Here is a 20,449-nt window from a genome sequence, read left to right on the forward strand (position 1 = left end):
GTAGCTCCAGGAATTGCTGGCAGCCATCTTGGAACTGTGAGAAGAAACTCAAGAAGGCAGGGCAGAGAGATGTCCTGTGAGCAAGGTGCCAGGCTTCATCTGAAGCTTGGACTATTCTCAGAACTCACAGTAATAAAGACTGTGTCTGCCTTATTCACTCTGTGGCACCAATATGCCAATAAATGTGTCAAATGAAAAAATGGTGAAGAGAGAAAAGGATACAATGTTGGGAAATAGAAGTCAGCGTTGAGTTTATATAACCACAGAAGAAAAAAACCATTATATTAACAGCCAAACTCCCATGATTTTTCTGTCTCTGAAATGTACTCAAAATAGCAAAATATGGAATTCCCTTCTGATTACCTTAGAATGACAAAAGGAGCTAAAATGGAAAAGTTCAGTAATAAACAATGTCTGGCTATGGATGGATGGGAGGGAGCAAATTCTTTTTCCATAACACTAGTACCCAGGGAAGTCTGACTCAGGTTTAAGGCATGTAAGTCAATGAGTCCCCAAACCTAAGTATTTTATTATTTCTTCAGCTCTACAAATGTTCTTCTTTTTTTACCTTGATATAAATGATTAAAATGTACCCATATTTGAATTTGTAGAATCACTGGATCATGAAGAAAAATATGTACAGATTTAGATATACTACTCAAGACTGACATACCTCATCAGAGTTTCACATTACAATTTATTAATTTATTCACAGGTCCTATCAGAAGTCTGATGATCATGATGAAGCCTGTATCATGCTTTTACCTAAGGACACATTCAGATCACAGACACAATTCACTTTTTAAAGAATAAGCATAGTTTGCATTTGCTAATGAAAACTTATTAGTTTCTTCTCAGACAATGAAAAATTTTATCATTTCTTCCCTTAAGATTAGATTTTTGATTTTCAATCTTCCTCCGACCCCCTCTGCCTGCCTCACTAAAACATACCAGATTCTAAGGCTACAGGAAAGAAGGAAGTAGAAACAGAAGAAAAAGGAAAGGTTTTAATTTTAAAGATTTCTTGTCTGAAAACTCAGAAACTTTTGGTGAGCTGGCAGCCACCCTTGGAGATGCAAACTATCCCTGTCACATCCACCACTTTGGAGACTTACCAGGGGCTGAGGAGTCTACATACTACTGAGTGTGTACAATGGGAAAACCTGAGCACTATTTCAACATAATGCCACCGACTTTTGCTTAGTGTTTGATCTGGCTACTCTGTTCTTCACCTTGTTCTTCACTTCACTCAAGATAAAGGCCGAGATTCATATGTCTCCTGCAAGTTACCCTGAGTAACTCTGATTCTTCCTCATCTCAGACATGTTCTATAGCTCTTTCCAGTTCTCTCAAAACCTGTAACATGGATCTGGGTAAGAACACAGGGAACAATTAAAATGAATGAATGAGTCTCTTTCCACTAAGATCTGTCTCAAAGCCTTATCTTATAAACCCCTGAACAGACTGTGATCTAGTTTGATGAGTCGAACTTGAAACTTGGAATATGTTCATCCTCCCACCTCACCACTGCTAAGTGATGGGCTTTCAAGGTTAGCCCACAATAGCACATGATAAAGTGACTTCTTTTAAATACATATAAGAAACAGTTGGAGATTTTTTTGCTCCATATATTGTTACAAATTGTTAAAAATTTATCTTGAAACCTAGTGGTCAAAGAAAAGCAAGGTGTAAGAGATTGGAGGAAGGAAATATTTATAAGAGCTTAATGTTCACTGCATGCTTTTTGCCATGTAGACACTGCTAAGTGCTTCATGTAAATTATTTTCTTACTTTAACAGTGAAGGAAAAAGGGACCTCAGGCTTTGTGATTGTTCTGAGAATGTACTAGTAGTAAGAGTTGGAACTGAGAATAGAGCACAGCTTTGTCTGGTTTCAGAGCCCAGGTTTGCCTTACTATGCGGTTTTTGTAAAGATTATGGAAAAAAACCACTGGACACTTACAAGGCTCTTGATGTCACTAGTTTCTTATTAAGCCCAATTTCCCTAAATACCCAAGACTTTAATTTTTAATATTTTTATTGTTTCAGGTTGTGCTTTTCACTTACACAGGAAATGGAAGCAAAGATAAATTGCCCGAGACTAAAAGAAAAGTATTTTGAAGATGGAGTAGGCGTGGTTAGCAGTGAAGACAGGAGGGAAAGGAGGGGGACCAGTGCTTGAGCAAGGGATGGGTAGCAGACATGGGGTTGTGCCCTTCCTGGGAACCTATCTCAGGGCCCTTGGCTGTTGCCAGGAGAGAGCTGGGGGAGGAGGGAAGCAGGAGACACTCTTAAGCTGGGTCTTTGAAATATAAAGAATCCTTGCACTAGGGGTCTCTTTTGGGTTTGTAAAGAGGTCATAAATCATCTAATAGTGACATAAATCTTCTAATAGTAACATGGATAATAGGTGACAGAACTAGAATTAGAATTCTGGTCGGTCTGACTATTCAAAGCCCGGATTCAGATCCCTCCCTTCTTTTGACATCTTTGATGGTCTGAGTTACTGTGACTATGGACATCTTCTACAAGGTCCATCTCAAGTGTGGCTATGGAGTTTAGAAGTGTCACAGACCTTTCTGTTTGTAGGCATTTACCCATGATGAAATCAGTCCCAGATTTATATACTGGTTGATATGTAGGTCAGATTTATACAGTTAAAAAAAAAAAAACAAACATTTTTTTCCCCTGAAAAAGAGGGCTCTGTGTTGATGGAGCCAGTGTGTTTTCTGACATTCTTTGTAATGAGGCAAGCCAATTTTGAACTTCTCTCCATTATTGAGTTTGTACTGAGATAACACAAAGGTAAGGCAAAGTAAAGCTCAGAAACAACAGTCCTGAAAAATTTGATGCCTACAGAGTTGTTTAGAACAAGATAGATGCTTTGGGTTTTATATTTCCGAAGATATGATGGAGGTGATGGGAAATGTTTGGGTTTTCATTATTCAGGGACTTTTTATAGCTCAGGATGTTGATATACAGAGAAAGTCACACAGAAATAAATTCTGGACACTGTATTTAAATTCATGTTTGTGTGACTCTACAGCTCAGGTTGCTTTCAATGTGCTCTGCTCTTGGGAGTGTGTGGCATGTGTACACACAAATACCCGTGTGTGAGTGGACAGAACCAGAGGCTCACACAATGACACCAAAGCTGAGACTTTGCTCACCTGAAAACTCCTTTATTTATTTGTGGAAAATTAATTTTAAGTAGTTCTATGACCTTGGATGAATTATTTAATATATTTGAATTTGTTTCCTTGATTTTGAATTGGGATATTAATACTTACTGTGATATTATTTTAAGGATTGGAGATATCAGGCACAAATATCACAACACTGCTTGAAACTTAATTGGTGTTAAAAAATGGTAGCCATTGTTAATTTATAAACCTCATCATTTTCTACCAACATTACTTAGATTTGGTACCTTGATAATGTCCCTAATAGCTTCATAAGCAACTGTAATAACAATAATTATAATAGTTGCTAAAATTTATTGTCTTCTTGCAATATGCCAGTTGCCAAGCATTTTATTTGAGCACATTGTATCTTATGTATTCCTCTCACCAAACCTACGAGGTCAGAGCTCTATCATTCCCATCTTAGAGATGATGGGCCCAGGGATGAGAAGTTCATAGCATCATCTGTTTTAGTAATGAATGAATATTTTGAGTAGGGATATGTACAGCTAATCAACTGACATTAGTTACAGAAATTCATCTATAAAATGTGCTTTTTATCATGTTCACTGTCAGCATTGGGTCAGAGAAAGTGCCTTCTGCACAATGTAAATGATGGCTATATGCCTTGGAAGAGTTCTTGAGCTCTTATAACCAAATGGAGATCACTCACAATTATGTGTGTCATTGGGTCAAGTTCTTTCTGGTGCATCAGAAATATTGTTCCATGTTATATGTCACTCCAAAGAGCAGAGGAATAGGAGAGACTAGCCATGGTATTTCCTAGTGGGTCCATCACTACCACCTCACCAAGATGGTGAGGCCTGCTGGATTCCTTCAAGACCTAAGAGAAAAAATTCTTTTCTTGGATTCTAGAAGGCCTTGTTCAGATTGGAATGGTGAAAGTCTGAACATTGGCCACTTTTTTTCCTTCGACTTTTTCTTCAATTCATTTTTTATTTCAGTTAAAAAATTATCAGAATGTGTAAGTACTGTATTTCTCCATTTGTCCATCTTTTCATCTTAAATATTTCTGTGCCCACAATATACATTTCCATGGGTCCTGAATCTAGTAGGTTCCTTGTATTGGGTGACATAGATAATACAACATATTGACTTGAACTTAAATAAAGCTCAATAGAAAATGGAAGCTTTCTTTTTTTGACCCATTTGTCAGAGGTTTCCATTTATATAAAGAATATTGCGTGTAGCAAAGAGTTGTGACCATTCCATTTTACATCTTTGAGGTACCACTCAGCATAAATTCTAACATTGGAAGAGCTTATATATTTTTCACATAAAATGGAAGTGGTGATTGACTTAAAGAGAATCATGGCACAGAAACCTTTGGGGAATAGGAGGGACTGACCATGGAACTTGCTGCTGGATCCATCAGAAATGGACAGGCCTGGTATGTGCCCTCCTGTTGGAACCTGGCTTCTCAAACTGAATCTGAGTGGTGAGGAGTGAAGAGGGTGTTTCTTCCTGCTACATCAACATCCAACAGTACCACCAAATAGCATTTCATTTTGACATTAAAACAAAGATAGATATCTTATGGGTTAGAATGCCACATTCACAAGAGTATTAAAGATAAAACTTGCAACTTTAAAGAACTTCTGTCCTTGCCACTGCTGGGTGCACTCTTATCCATTGCCCCCCTTCCTTTCCCAGCATTCCAAGTCACTCACTTCCCTTGGACTTACTACCAAAGGATTTGCTTTGCAGTCATATTCTTACCAAAGAATGGCATTTGGTGGAAAAATTCCAGAGGTGCTGGTAATTTCACACATGCCCTTTAATTCACCAGAGGGTAATGTGGTCTTTAAAATGGTGTCCTCCTACCATTTACTCATTTATCTTTATTCCATGGAGTCTCCTGGCCTGAATATAAATTAGCTTGACATTTAGCCACTGGATCAACCAGCTCCTGCAGGGACTTTTCTCCTGAAGATACTCTGCCGGCCTCAGGCTGATTTTCTAGTTGGCTCTGGGAGTCGGCCTGCACTTTTGTCCTCTTAGCCCCTTAACAACTTCACTAACTGCTTTGCAAAGCTAAAAGGATATTGATGTCCTTGTCGTCTGTAAAGCTGCAGCAAGCACATAACGGTAGTTAATGTAAGTGTCTTTTTCTTATTCTTGCTTTTCTTTATATCAGTAAATCCTAAACCCTCCCTTGAAGCCACCAAAAACTACTGGCAGGTCATCTTTCTGAATGTGTGCCCAGAGACAGGGGAAGAAGTATTTGTTTAAGATATAAAATAAAACTGAAAAGTTTGATGAAATTAGAAATCTCTTCCTCTCTCCCTATCTTGGTGCTCTGAGTATTTACGGCTATCTCAAAGGCTCAGGAGGATGCAAATGATTTTTGGTACTTGCTTTCTCAGAAAGCTTAGAGGATGGATGATCAATACTATTAGGATGGCATTGTATTTTTAACTCGCTACTTAAAATCCATGTTTTATTTATGTGGGCTTCCAAATGACTATGGAAAGAATACACATATGGTGGGACTTCCCATTACACTTGACTCCCCGCCCCGCCCAGCAGTATTTTGTGAGCCAACTCCAGAACTGATAATACTCTCAGAGGAACTTTGCTGGGCAATATCCTCATCGCCTGGTGTTTCTGTATATTAGTTATCTCTCATGAGCTCTCTGGCAAGAAAACAAGTGAAATATTGGGAGAGGGCTTGCCGGGGGGTTGAATTTGTTATCGAAAGCTTTATTTATGTATGAAGTCCACTGTTGAACACATTCTTAGCAGATTACAGTTTCTATTTTCATGGAACCATTAAAGACATAGGAAAACGAATACAGCAGAATCCTGTTAAGATGTCTTAGTTATATATTAAATGAGTTGAATAATTTTTCTTGAGAAACCTAATTTCCTGGGGAAAAATCCTGATATAACTTGATTTTGATATATTTTTACTTGTTCTGAAAAGGCCAGTGGGCATTTATGAAGTATCTCTTGTGTGATCTAATAAGAAAAATGTAAAAGAAATAATCTTGTAGTTTGTAGGGTTGACTTTTTTAAAAAATATTTTTTATTTTAAATTTTAAATAATTATAAATACTTCAAATAAATTTTAACTTTTTAAAAAATTTTATTTTTGATCAATGCCGGGCATTGATCATCTACTCCTTTTCCTCTATGGTGTTCAGTATGAATATTCTAATATCTATCCGTTGTTTCTTCTCTGCTGCCTGGAGCCCTCTCCTTCCTCATCCAGATCTTTTTTTCTTTTTTCCTTCTCTGAGATCAGTCAACCAGCAAGTATTTGTTATGTTGTATTGTAGCAGGATTTGCAGGAATTAGACTATAATTCCTAAAGGAATGGGGAAGATTTCAGTCCAAATTGCTGTGCAGAGCAGTTAATATAGAAGTAGCTCATGCCAGAAAGCACTTAGAGGTTTTGATTACCATAATAAATATGTACCTTAGAAATGGATGGGATATTTACCTTCTTTTTAAAAAACACAACTACACTTGGACGATTCCAGAAAGTATATTATTATGAAAACTTTTTAATGTTTTTGTTTAATCACCAGACTTTACTAGTTCCTTTTTTTTTTTTTTTTTTTTAACATAAGGGAGTTTATTAAGCAAAGTGTCTCCCTGCAGGGTAAGAGAGAAAATGAGAGGAAAAGAGAAAGGGCATGCGCTAGAGAGAGTGGAAAAGCGAGGAGGAGAGAGAAAAAAAGCTACTGGTTCCTATTAATCAAATTCAACTTCTTTAGTGTTTTCTCTCTATTTTCAATGTTACAAATTATTCATTTTACCATTGTGCCAAATATTTGGAGTACTTATTGTATGGAATAAAATATAAAAATCTGTGACACTTTATACTGGAAATGTAAGTTGGGGGTCCTTGTCTCCTGAATATAGTGAGATTCTAGCCAGGTGTGTGGTGGTGCATGCCTGTAATCCAAGTGACAACAGAGGCTAAGGCAGGAAAATCGCAAGTTTGAGACCAACCTCAGCAACTTAGAGAGACCCTATCTCAAAATAAAAAAATAAAAGGGACTGGGATTTAGCTCAGTGGTAAAGTGCCTGCTGGGTTCCACCTGTACTAAAAAAACAAAACAAAACGAAACAGTAATGAGATCCAGATATTCACAAGGGTTGACTTGGTTTATAACCTCCTCTTTTCTCTGCCCTTAATTCCAGGAAACTTCACAGGTACAGACTTTAGAGAAGTCTGTATCTCTGTCCTGCAATAGACAAGAGTGGCTGCTGTAATGCTGCTTACAGTCTAGATGCCCTGACCTGGCCTTCTCACCCTTGAGCTACTTCATCTGTGTAGATCAGTCAAGTTCAGATCTGACAACCCAGTTAGTGAGTTCTAGTCAAAGCAACCTTCGTAAAAAGCTGAAAGCCATTTAAATTTCCCACAGAAGTCAGTGAAAGTATTTGCATTCCTGGCTTTAATGTTCTCAGAATAATGTGGGAACCATGGAAAGTCCGTGGGGTACCCCAATTTTTCTCTGATAACATGGGTCAAATTTATTGCATGAGAGTTCATTTTGGAATAGGTCATGCTTGGCCATGTGTAATAACCTAGAAAGACTCCTGGGCTAAGTTTGGGCTACCACTCCCTTAGCATCCAGTCTAGGGTCTGATATGCCTGTGTGGTTTTAGGTTGTGAGCATGGGCTGAGATTCACTCTGTTGCTTACTCATATGGAATGTGACCATGTCATATTTCCTAGTTGTGTTGTATTGTATTTATTTCCAGAAATGGGGAAATCACAACTTACCTACCAGGACCCCAAGGAATGTGTACTGATATATAGGGAAATCCTCCTGATAGTTCCACAAGCACCAGCAGAACTTAACAAACTCCATGCCCATAGAGGTTGACTATCCCTGATCTGAAATCCTTGGGACCAGAGGTGCTTCAGATTTCAGAATACTTTAAAATACATAATGAGATATCTGGAGGTGGGGACCTAAATCTAAACACAGAATTTATATGTGTTTCATGTATACCTTATACACACACCTGAATGTGATTTTATAGGATATTTTTTAGCCTGCATTTTGACTGTGATCTGTCACATGAAGTCAGGTGCTTCAGAATTTCCCACATGAGGCATCATGTCATGCTCAAAAAGTTTCAGATTTGGGGGCATTTGGATTTTTGATTCTCAAATTAGGGATGGTCCATCTCTATTCTCCTCCCCTTACAGCTAAATGTACAAGGCTGGAGACTTTCTCCTGACCCTGAATCTTCTAGAGCTAGCCTCATACCATGCCAATGGTGACTGTTGCTTCAACAATTTAGACAGCTTCCTAAAAGTCCTCTGGTCTGAACTACATTTTTTTCATATGCCTGAGGAAAACAAGGAAATAAAGCAAGTAAGCAAGAAAAAAAAATGCTGCATTACCTCTCATAATACTTCTAAAATAAATTTGACTTCAGATTTCTAAATATACTTGAACGCTACAATTTTTTTCTCATCTCTCACTTATGAGTTATCCAGAAAAATTTCTTCCCTACGTGAAAGATTTGCTGGGTGAAGCCATGATCTGCGGCTGGTGGAAACCTGAGCCAAGAGGTGAACTCATTAGCGTGACTCGAGTGTGGCGAATCTGGTCTGAAGCCTGCCAGTGCTTGGCAGCTGCAGGACCAGCAGGACAGAGCAGGGTGGGAGAACAGCCAGGCTTCAGTGGCAAGAAAAATTCCTTTCACACCTAAGTTGTACTTGCTAAAGAATGAGAGGCATGTGAAAAATCCCTTTATCTCACTATGCAGCCATGATAACAAGACCAGGTGTGATGGAGAGTTGAGGGCACACACCAATTCATTCAGTCTATCCTTCAAATCCAGTAGAAATCCATGACAAAAATCAAAGTGATAAAAATGTATAGCTAAAATTTCATCAGCATTTATCTATCTCTTGTGTCTGCCATATTTGGATGCTAATTGGGAAACCAGATGAAGAAATTGCCCCTTGGAACCATCAAGTTTTAAGTTAAACAGAAACTTCACAAGTGCGTAATTGGGGTTTTTGACTAATGGCTAACAGAATGCATGTCACACACCATTTTCCTGCTGTTGGCCTAAGGAAAACTAGGGGGATTTAGGAAAGGATAATGACTCTTAAGAACAGACACTTTTAATGTTTTAAATTTAAAAATTTCTAGGGACCACAATTGATCTGACATTCATACTGTTTAAAGTATTGTGTAGAAAACTTTGGAAACTAAAGAAAATCATCCTTTTTACATTTTAAAGTCTTTACTTGTGAGATAAACTGGACCTGGTTAATGTTTTGTCAAATCATACTTTCTAGGTTATGTCATCTTGTTTCTTCATAGGACCAAGCTCAGTGTTAAAAAAAAGGCGGGGGGGACTGATTATTTTTTCTCTTGCTCATATTTTCTCTTATTTTTATAGGCAAATTATATCTCATGAAACATCTGCTAAAGGTCCTTTGGGATAAAGTTCCTCACTGTGTGTGTACATGTGTGTTTCAAAACTCTATTGAGAGAGAATTCTGTGCAGGGGAAGAGATAGGGGTTAAATTTCATTCTGCTACATATGGATTTCCAGAAATGTTCTCTCTGATATGTGAATGCTAACACACCACAAGGGGCAGGTAGTGGAAGAAAAGATGTTCAGTGGATTAGACAAAGAGCAATGAAGGAAGGCAGTGGGGACAGGAACAGGAAAAACCGTGGAATGAATCTGACATAACTTTCCTGTGTTCACATATGAATACACCACAGTGAACATCCACATCATGTACAACTGCAAGAATGGAATCCTAATTAGAATAAGCAATACTCAGTGTGTGTATAATATGTCAAAATATACTCTACTGTTATATATATAAAATGAACAAATAAAAACAAAGTAAAATAAAAAAGAGAATTCTGGATCTTTTGTTTCTTATTGGCTACTGGAAAATATTCCATGTCACATGTAGACTTGGGAAAGGGTATTCTAGAAGGCATTAGCTGGGTCATCTACCAACACATCTGGTTCACACATCAGGCTTTGTTGAGGAGGTCTTATTCATAAAAAAGATACTATGTCAAGAGGGTCATGAAACTTTCATTCTCTTTTAGAACCTGAAAATTGTGGGGTGAAAGTAAGAAGAGATGGACGTGGAAGGAGAGATTTGACATATGTGGAAAAATTCAGAAACAGCTTAATGAATGCCATGTTTAGTTTTTAGAACATTAAAATAATGAAGTATATTTATGAAGGGGAATTTCTTCCATGTTTCCATATGTACATTTAGAGACAGACATTAGCTTGCCTTTTGCTCTTTCCTCCATAGGAGAAAATAATTCTAACCTCAGGTCTGTTTGATACACTCTAGAGCAGGATTACAGAAGGTACTTTTCTGACTTAAACATACTGTCAGCATTAATAATCAGAAACAAACCCTGGCATCTCTGTACCATTAGTTACCAAGAACAAGCTTACTTAGCTCTAATACCAAATGACCTCAAATTGACAAAGTGCTAGGTGTAGTACTCACAACAGGGGTTATTTCAAAAAATCTTCCTTCAAAGAGGATTTTATTCCAATGTTTTATTTTAAAAAATTTGAAACATACTGGAAACTTGAAAGAATGATAGGAACACCCAATATCTTCCCACCACCTAGATTCATCAGTTATTTTGCCACAAATGTTTTCTCTCTCTTGATACTTGTACACACCCCATATCTTCTCCTTCCCCACCTGCCTCTGAACAATTTGAAAGTAAATTGTAGACATGGTGACATATTCCCCATAAATTCTTAGCAGACTTTCCTAAGAAAAAGATCATTCTCTTATATCAGCACAATAGCAATAACATATCCAAGGAAATTAACACTAATTTCTTAATATAACCTAAATGATTCCATCTTAAACTGTTCTTAGTTGCCTGTAAAATGTATTTTTAAAAATTTTTTATTTAAAAAATTATTTTTTAGTTGTTGATGGACCTTTATTTAATTAATTTATTTATATGTGGTGCTGAGGATTGAAACCAGTGTCTGACACATGCTAGGCAAGTGCTCTACCACTGAGCCACAACTCCAGCCCTATAAAATATCTTTAATTTTTTTTTTTTTTTTTTTTTAAATCAGGATCCAGGTCTGCATGGTGGTACATGCCTGTAATCCCAGAGCCTCTGGAAACTGAAGCAGGAAGATTGCAAGTTCAAAGCCAGCCTCACTCAGCAACTTATCGAGGCCCTAAGCAACTTAGTGAGACCCTATGTCTAAGTGAAAAATAAAAAGAGCTGGGGATGTGGCTTGGTGATTGAACGCCCCTGGGTTCAATCCTTAGTTAAAAAAAAAAAAAAAAAATCAGGATTCAATCAGGTGAAAATACAGCATTTAATCTAGAACAGTCTCTTCACTTTTTTTCTTCTCCTGTGATATTGCCTGTTAGGCAAGTTTTCCTGTGCAGTGTGTCACAGGAAAACATTTTGATTTGCCTTTTGATAATTTAGAGTCTCAAAAGAAGAGAGAGCCCTAAGAACTTAGTTTGGTATGTTAGTAAAGAGACACCAAAGTACTTTCATGTTAGCATAGAAACCCCAAGAGATTTGATTGGATAGAAGGAATTTGGCAGAAAACATAACTATTTTGGGATCACGATTTTTCCAAGTTTACTGGTTTTTAGATATTCTAAAATCAAGCAGAAGGGAACTAACTTCTTTAACAGGTCATCATCCTTCAGTGGATATTTTTAGCCAATGTTTGGGAATGTTGATTTGGGCTTAAATGAGAGATTGTGGTTAAATTAAAGAGTTATCTATATAATAGTGTAATGGAGATCTGTGGATTCTTTTCATGTATACGAATTCATGATTTTTAGAAAAAAATATTTGTGAAAGTCAAGTGAAAAATTATTCTCTTATAGTAATGGTTTATTTTATATGTTTAAGTGTTTTCATGTTCAAATATGAAAGTATGATAACTCATGTACAAATATACATGTAAGTGTGTGAATGTCACAACTATTTTTTTTGTGGAGGGTACTAGGGATTGAACTCAGGGGCACTTTAACCACAGAGCCACATCCCAAGTGCTTTTTTGTATTTTATTTAGAGACAGGGTCTCACTGAATTGCTTAGGTTCTCAATAAGTTGCTGAGGCTGGCTTTGAACTCACGATCCTCCTGCCTCATCCTCCCAAGCTACGGGGATTACAGGTGTGCGCCACTGTCTGGCTACATATTCAATTACTTTGGATCTGAACAACTATAAAACTGGCATTACTGTTACTAACACAAAATTTATGTCTTTCATGTCAGGTTCTTTGCACTCAAGTGAAAGGATGGTTTGAAGGTAATGTTGTCAATATTCAAATAATCTCTTTAGTTCCCTTTTTTTTCACTTATCCAAGGAATCCTTCAGCACTGACAATATGTCAGGTGGTATACTCAGGACGGAAATGCAAGGAGGAACATTAGCACATGTCCCTCTTTTTGAGAGGTCACAGTTTAGCAGAAGGAAGTGGAAATGTACAAAGTTCTAGCTGTGAAGAGCTGCCATAATAAAGATACATAGGAGGTGTCATGTGCTGGCCCATATCAGGCACTCGGAAAGAATCTGAGGGATCAGTGGATGAGTAAAGATCACGAGCTGGAGTCACCCCAGATGGGGAGATAGAGAAGATTGAGTCATATCTTAAAGGACATAAAGGAGTGTTAGAAGTGGACATGGACAGTTGGACAGAGTAGGTAGTTTGTACACGTGGAGACGAGAGCAGCAGATGATGTGTAGTGCCATTTGGCCAATCCTAGGGTTCACCCTGGATGGTGGGTGGGAATGTGGTGAAAAGAGGAGCACAGAAAATAAGGGCATTTTGAATCTTTCTAGAACTTTCTACCTCTACTCTAGAAATGGTTGTGAGACCAGTCAGTACTGTTGATGGAGGACTGACATACCTGGGTTTGTTGGCTTGTTTAGAAAACCTCCCTGAGGGTGGTTTGGAGAATGGAAAGGGAGGACACGGGCTGGTTAAAAGTCTATTGCAAGTGATGTAGATTCCATACCACTCGTGTGATCATTCACGTACAACCAGAGAAATGAACGGTTGTGCTCCATTCATGTACAATGAATCCAAATGCATTCTGCTGTCATATATGACTAATTAGAACAAATTAAAAAGAAAAAAACCCCAAGAAGATATGTTCAACAACAACAACAACAACAACAACAACAACAACAACAACAGCAACAAAGTCTATTGTAAGCATCCGAAAAATGTTGCTGAATGTCAGGGACAACAGCAGTGGAGATGACAGACCAAGAGCGAGTTGGCCTGGTAGCCAGATGATACCGTAGCTGTTAGCTAAAACCCTGCCTGTGCATTTAGGGACTGAGAACCTAGATGAATTTATATAAGGGGCTGAAGCAAAAATTTCCCTACATCATTTCAGGGATTAGCAAATGATTTGGTTTGAATTTCAGTTTTATATTCAAAGGGATCACAACATCTTATACTTTCTTTCATTTCCAATTAGGGTAGTGCCTCCTTATCCACAGTTTTGCTTTCTGTGATTTCATTTATCTGAGGTCATCATGGTCTGAAAATATTAAGTGGAAAATTCCAGGAATAAACAATTCATAATTTTAAGTAACTTTTTTTATACTCTATTAGAATCATCCTATTTATTTTATTAGTTATTAACCATTTAGTGTACCAATTTATAAACTACTTTATCATGGAATTCATATATATGTAGGAAAAAAACAGTATATGTAAGATTCAGCAGTGTTTCCTAGTTTCAGTATCCACTGGGGGTCTGGGAGCAAATTCCCCACAGTTAAGGGAGGACTAATACGTTTTTTCAGCTTTTTAAAAATTGAGATATAATTCACACTATATAGTTCCTTCCTTTAAAGTGTACAATTCAATAGTTTTTTAGTATAGAGTCTGAAGCCACTCCAAAAAGAAATAGTTACACCTATTAACACAAAAGAAATCTTACACCTATTAATAATGGCACCAATTGTACCTTTTCCCTAGTTCATAGAAATCCCTACAGTATTTCTTGAAATCCCTGACTTAGAATAGTTCAACTTTTGACTTTTTGACTTTATGGTGGTTTGAAAGTTACTGAATGTTGTTTCTACTGAATGAATACATTTGAATTTTGATCTTTTCTTTAGCTAGTGACATGTGGTACAGTCCTCTCTCTGGATACTGGATGGTGGCATTGAACTGCAGCTTCCAGCAGCCATGAGTTTGTGAAGGTAAATTACCTACACCCAGGTAGCATGTCACCAGTATGTTTAGGATCCAGGTATTCAATAAACTACGTGAGATATTCAACACCTTGTTATACAATTGATGGGTGTCAGTTGAGTTTTGCTCAACTGTAGACAAGTGTGCTGTCCTGATCTTGTTTAAGGCTGGTGAGGCTAAGCCCTGATGTTCTGCAGGTTAGTTGTATTAAGTGCCTTTTCAACTTAGGGTATTTTCAACTTATGATGGGCTTATTGGGAAGCAACTCCATTGTAAATTGAGAAGCATCTGTAATCTATTTTCTGTCTCTAGATTAGACAGAAAATGACTTATTTCCTGAGTTCAAAGGCTATGTTTTTAACCATATCTGAGGATACAAAGCCCTCTACTCTTCCTCCCCATTACTTTCTCATTCATCTTAGAGACCATGTCTCACGATCCTCACATTCTTCTCAATTTGTAATGTCTGATCTGTCTTTGGCTACTTGCCTCGCCATTTGAAGATTTCAGAAAACGCATGAAACTATGTCCTTTTAAAGAGATGGTAATATTAATAATTCACTGTTTCCCTGTCTGTCAGACAGAGCTGGGGGGTAAACTCTGTTGTGAAAGTGGGTTGGGGTGATTCCTGTTTATCACTCAACTAATTGAGTAAGGCTTGTTACTTGAAAAGCATAGATATTTAAATAATTATTATGATAACTAAAACCATAGTTACTATTGCCTCTCAATGTTGAATGAGAAACATGATATTCTGAATCTTACCAATTGTGGTTTATGGAGTTTGGACATAGATTGCACAGGGAAGAGCTTCCTGCGGGGTCTGACTGTGCATTGCTTTTCTATTCTGGCAGACTACCTGAATGGTTAGGCAGGAGAGTGGCAGTAGGAAATAGACTCTTTTCTCCATTGCCTTCTTCCCAGGCATCTTAATAGAACTTTCTCTCATGTGCTATCACCTAAAGTCCCTTGAGATTATTTTGGACCAGCAAAGTATAATTGTAGGCAGATATGACAGATTTTCCTATTCTGAATTTAAATTTGATAAGCAATCTTTAATACACTTTAAATTTAATAAGTAATCTTTTAAAGGAAGAGTATACATAAATGCCCCAAAATTTAAGAATTGAATTGAAACTGGCAGCCTTGTCTCCCTAGTTGAAAATGATCTGATGAAACCCACAGCTTTGGGAGACTACACCAAAAAAAAAAAAAAAAAAAAAGAAAAAAAAAAGTCAGGAAGGGACCCGAAGAAGTCATTTCCTATGACCGGCTGCCTCAGGCATGTCAGTGTGCTAACAACCCAAGTACCTGCCTTTCTTCTTCAGGTGCCGGCCATACCTCCCACCCTCACTTCAGGGTCTTATGAACAGACAAAGCAACATCAATCCATACTGGTTTAGTCTCCAGGTTCTTTGTGCTATCTACTCTTTTGTGGATGTAGGAAGCTGACCACAGCAGGGAAAATACTGTTTATGAGATGAGATGTCACAGAAGGATGAAGTTGGACCAAGTGTATCTACCACCTGAATAGCAACAACAAAAAATAATAGCAAAATCCACTCACATTTATTAAACTCTGCTACCTATATTGATGGCTAGCTTTCTAAATCCTCATAAGTCCTAGATGAAAAAAGTTCCATTAGTATCCTTATTTTGCAAATGAAGAAACCATATATTAGAAAGTAAACGATTTGGCTAAGGTCAAACCATCACTGAATTACACAGGCGAGTGTTTAATTTAGGTATATTTGATGCCAAATCACATCTTCTTGACTGCTCTATGTGTATGCACTTATTCCTAATATGGTGTGTCTCATAATTGTAAGATGTACTTTTGCAAAAGCATGAGAGAGAGAGTCAGACAGACAGAGAAATTGCATGTGTGTTTCAACATACTGGTGGGTGCAGCATATTAGATGAGGATAGAGTGTATAGAAAAATAAAGCAAGGTAAATGAAGGGCAGCTCCTTTTTTACATGGTGTGATTAGAGAAAATCTTGGTGCTAAAGCATTAGGGCAGAGGTGAGCAGGCCAGTCACAAGGCTCACAGCCTCTGCAACAGACATAGGTATAGGGGGTGTAACTATTGAGCAGTGGGAATAGCAAAAGCAAAATCTCTAAAAGGGAATCTGCTTTCAAAGAACAGCAGAAACCAGATGGGTTGTGGGGGCGGGGGGAGGGGGGAGAAGAAAGTGCAACTCAGCTAAGTTAGAGATATACCCATTGTTGGACGTTAGTTTGCGATGTAGATAATGGGAGTTATAGAAAATAATTACTTGACTGTAATCCAAAGTGCTATTTGGGGAGAGTAGGTTTAATTTTAATAGTGTTACAAAATAGAGTAACTTATGATGTTAGGTAAAATTTAAAAGAAATAAGAAACAACTAAATGAGAGGGGGAAAGATGCCTGATTTTGAGGAGAGAAGAAAGTTCAGATGAAAAACAAATTTTCTTGAAAATATTTTTTTAAAGTATATATTAGTGAGGAAGAAAATCTGACCACATCAAATCTTGTATTACCTCTACAATTTACACTGCTAATGTTAAATGCTTAACATGTGTGTATGGCAATTGAGCATTTGATTCCCATTTTTGTCTTACATCACCACTTAAGCTGGTATATAGGCTTAGGAATGTTCCTGGCAGTCATTCCTACACTAGGAAGATTAGCAATAACTGTACATAAAAGTAGCTAAACCATACACGGAAGTGATTAAACCCTAATTCATGAAGCTAAAACCTATCTTTCCCTTAACTGGAGTCTAAAACATCCCACTAATTCAAGGATAAGAAGTTGATAAAGTAAGAGAGGCAAGAGAGAACTATCTTACTACACTAAAAGTAGCTTAGAAAGTATCTTCTGCAAATGCTACAAAGGCGTGTGGCCATGTAAGCACCTTTCTAGACCATCCATACCTTGGACGGTAGCCCTGAATGAAGGTCTCTGCAACTTAATCTTCATCAGCTTCACTGTAAATCTCCCTCTGGTGTTCAATGCTTTGCAAGTTGAGTGAGTAATTAAACTTGGATCTTTGTCAGATATGGTGTCCAAAACTATTTGTTGAGTAATTTGTTTCTCTTTCATTAAAGTCCCATTTGTCTGTTTTGACGTTTTACACCACACTATTAGATGTCAGTCTATGTGACAGTTCTATGCTGTTTAATACTGAGACTTTACAATTGTGCTTGAGAATTTGATAGAACTATTGTTCCTTGTTTTGTTTTGTTTTAGGGTTTTTTTTGCAGCAATTCCAGTTTGTTTTGTTTTTCATGTAAAAACATTAACGTTAGAATTTTTATTGTGACAGTGTTAAATATATACATTACTCAATGAGGAGTTCATCTTTGTTATATTGGTAGATATTTCTATTTGTTCTAATTGTTTTGATGTTTAAGGATATTTTGAAATTTTCTTTATAAAGATCTTATACATTTTTTTCAGATAGCTAATCCTTTGTGTTTAAATGGAGTAATTTCTTCTATGTTTTTCTAAGCAATGCACATATATGAATTAAAGGCATTGATTATTGTTTCTAAGTTTTATTAGTTCCCTAATTTAAAATATTTTTTGTAGTAGCTTTTCAATTGATTTTTCCAGGTGTACTATTTGCAAAGAGTGGTAGTTCTAGCTTTCTCAACCTTTTTTACCTTTAATATCTTGTTCTTGTCCAATGACATCATCTTGTACCTCCCATAAAATGTTAAATAATAAAGATAATAAGGGAATCCTAGCTTTATTCCTAAATTCAGGGAAAAACATTTCTAGCCTTTCTCCCTTAAGCCTGATCCTGACTTTTGGACTGAGATAGATATATCCAGAAAATATCCATACGTTTAAGTTGCCTATTGCTGCATAATAAGCTGCACCAAAATTTGGTGACTTAAAAAAACATTTTGTTATCTTTCACATTTCTGTGCAATGACTGGATTCTGCTGGGCTGTTTTTTCTGTCTCACGATAGATCAGCATGCAGTCGTGTGGGTTTGGCTGGGACATCCCAGATGGCTAACTATAGTGACTTAATTCTCATTTTTTGTCTTTCTGTATGCCTTGGATTTCACAGGATTGACAGAGAAATTTGATAGTTAGGAATCTTCATAGTTTTGTACAAGGGATTATTGTTAATTTTATAAAGCAATCTTTTCCTCATCTAATTTTTTAGAGAGCACTTATTCCTTGCAGTGATAAAATGAACATTTTTTTTTGTTTTCTTCTCTTCACTTCATTTGTGCATTGCCTGATTTTGATTGACAGTATTGTCTTAGGAGGATTTATCATATTTCTGTTTCTAAGTTGGTGAGCTTTCTGTTTTTTTTTTTTTGTTTGTTTCACTTCTGGTTTTTATGGAGAAAGTAATTGAGATGTGTGTGTGTGTGTGTGTGTGTGTGTGTGTGTGTGTATACATATATATTTATGTATATATTACTCCCATTTATTTCTTCTTTCTGTTCCCAATTGTTAATTGTGTCATTTCTACATTGGAAAGGCTATTACAGTTACATTCTGTTCTGTCAGTTTAATCTCCACATATGTTGTATCTTAGTTTTTCTGCCAAAAATATGTATGATAAACTTCTAGTGCTGTTTTGCAGATTCCCTAGTATTTGTTGCATGAAGTTTGTTCTGCAGTCATTTACTCCTTCAAGAAAATCTCATGACATCAATATTTCTGAAACTCTTGCATGTTAAAATCAGCTTAACTTTACTTGCAGTGTTGTTATAGGACTGAACTGAATATAAACTTGGTTGGCTTATACCTTCTTTCTTTGATTATCCTTAAATGTTACTCCATTATCTCCTAGCACTGGGGAGAAAATTTAGGATTACATATTTATTTCCTTTAATTAAGTAATTTGAGGCTTTTGTCTGGCTCTTCAAAGCAATCCTTCTTTGGATTTTCTAGAAGTTGTGTTAGTGTTGCCTTTCAGGTCAATTATCCTAGAGTAATCTGTTTAAAATGTAGATTTATTGTCTTCCATTCCAGAACATTTTTCTCAATAATTTAATTCTCATCTGTTTTATGACATTATTTTATTGTTTAAAAAAACTATTTGGGAATGCCAATTACATATATGTTGGATCTCCTTTGCCTAATTGTTGATATATCATTTTATTTATGTATATTTATATTTAATTTGTATATTACTTCACATATAATTTCTCTCTAATATTTTTAAACTATGTTATATTTCATTTACATTTCATATCTTTATGTGTTTTCTATGGAGTTTTTGTTTCTGTGATTTTTCCAATTTTTATCTTCATTTCTCTGATGGTTTTACTTTGCCTTCTGATTATTTTCTGGATTCTGATAGCTGACATTCCAGTTTCTCCAGCAGTCTTTCCATTTCTGCTTTTATTTCCTGCATTTTTGCTTTCTGATCTTTCATAATAGAGGTGATCATTTTATTAACTTTTTCTAAGTCATAGCAAAATGTTTGTTTGCAATAACCATCTGCCATGTGGCATTGCTCTCCTTAAGAGTAAGTCTTGTCAGTTAAGAAATTTGCTGCTCTTTCTCCTCTTTATTTCTTCAGGCATCTATGATTGGGTGCAGTGCTAGTTTATTTTAAAAATGGATTATTATGTAAAGAAATGAAGTTCAATGAAGTTCCCTGTACCAGCTATTTGTAAGTGGTCATTGAGAATGGGCTAACCTGCTATTCCAGGTTGGCCAATGTTTACAACAAAAAGGTTGATTGTTTCAGTTGATATAGAGACCTACATCTTCCAGTAAATATGGCTTTATTTGCATTTTTCTTCCTGATGCCCTTAGTGTCTGTGATCTGAACCAGGCATATGGAGACTGCTGATTCCTGTAAGATTAATCTCTTTTCTGGATCTCTCTTCTATACATGGGATATAGTTCTTTTTCCTTCCAAAAAAAAAAAAAAAAAAGTTTTCATTTGTAGTTTCTGAGATCTCCCCCCAGGGAACTTTGTCTCCTCAGCTTATTTCTACTTCTTCTTATTGTCTTTTCTGTGAATTCTGCTGGCTTTGGCTCTGTTTTCAAAATATCTTAGAATCTATCCTACTTTTACTGAAAATATAGTTTTT

At 36.6% G+C, this 20,449-nt stretch overlaps 2 protein-coding genes across 2 annotated transcripts in view; one reads left to right on the forward strand and one right to left on the reverse strand.

Moving 5' to 3' along the window:
- Positions 1-20,449, forward strand: part of KCNH5 (potassium voltage-gated channel subfamily H member 5) — a 700,940-nt gene that overhangs the window by 157,747 nt on the left and 522,744 nt on the right. The window contains exon 2 of the mRNA XM_079126274.1: positions 13,825-14,397. The gene's annotated coding sequence lies outside the window, so the exon portion shown is untranslated. The remainder of the gene's footprint in view (positions 1-13,824; positions 14,398-20,449) is intronic.
- The window catches only part of RHOJ (ras homolog family member J), an 87,879-nt gene that overhangs the window by 44,401 nt on the left and 23,029 nt on the right, over positions 1-20,449 (reverse strand). The gene's annotated exons all lie outside the window — the stretch shown is intronic.

This window comes from Sciurus vulgaris (assembly GCF_902686455.1).
Source record: "Sciurus vulgaris genome assembly, chromosome: 2".
NCBI lineage: Eukaryota > Metazoa > Chordata > Mammalia > Rodentia > Sciuridae > Sciurus > Sciurus vulgaris.